This window comes from Dicentrarchus labrax, unplaced genomic scaffold, assembly GCF_905237075.1.
Source record: "Dicentrarchus labrax unplaced genomic scaffold, dlabrax2021, whole genome shotgun sequence".
Taxonomy (NCBI): domain Eukaryota; kingdom Metazoa; phylum Chordata; class Actinopteri; family Moronidae; genus Dicentrarchus; species Dicentrarchus labrax.
The window spans coordinates 15,567,841-15,568,383 of NW_026136704.1; positions in this window are offsets into that span (position 1 = coordinate 15,567,841).

Consider the following 543-nt stretch of genomic DNA (forward strand, 5'->3'; position numbering starts at 1 on the left):
CAGCAATTAGTGTCTCATTTTGTTTCCTGAATAATAAATGGATAAAGCATGATCTAAAAAAAGGATTAGCACAAAGAAAATTGAGAACTTAGGCAACTGGAGTCCTGCTGACATCATATCAGGGTAAGCAGTCAATTTCAACATATACTTCCTGTTTACATTTGCCAGTGAACTGTTCTTGCGCCCTCTGCTGGGGGTCCTCGGCACTCAATGCTGTGTCTGCCTACAGCCAACCTGGGTTTGTATACAGTCTGTGTGTGTTCACTCAAGCAGCCAGCAGAGGGAGCCACATGGCAGTGAAAACTAGAGTCAGATGATGGGAGGAGGAGGATCAAGCAAATAAACCCTTGGGTAACGTGTGCAAAACAAGTGTTGTAATTCTGGTTACCATATCCAGGCCTAAAGAGTAGATTACACGTTTTCTGGATTAAAACCTTGCACAAATACGTCTGTCAGGGCATCTGCCACACCGGTACAACCTCACCTGAAACCTGCACAAGCAAGCTACAGTAACATAAGACAAAGGTATGCACTGTTTTTTCT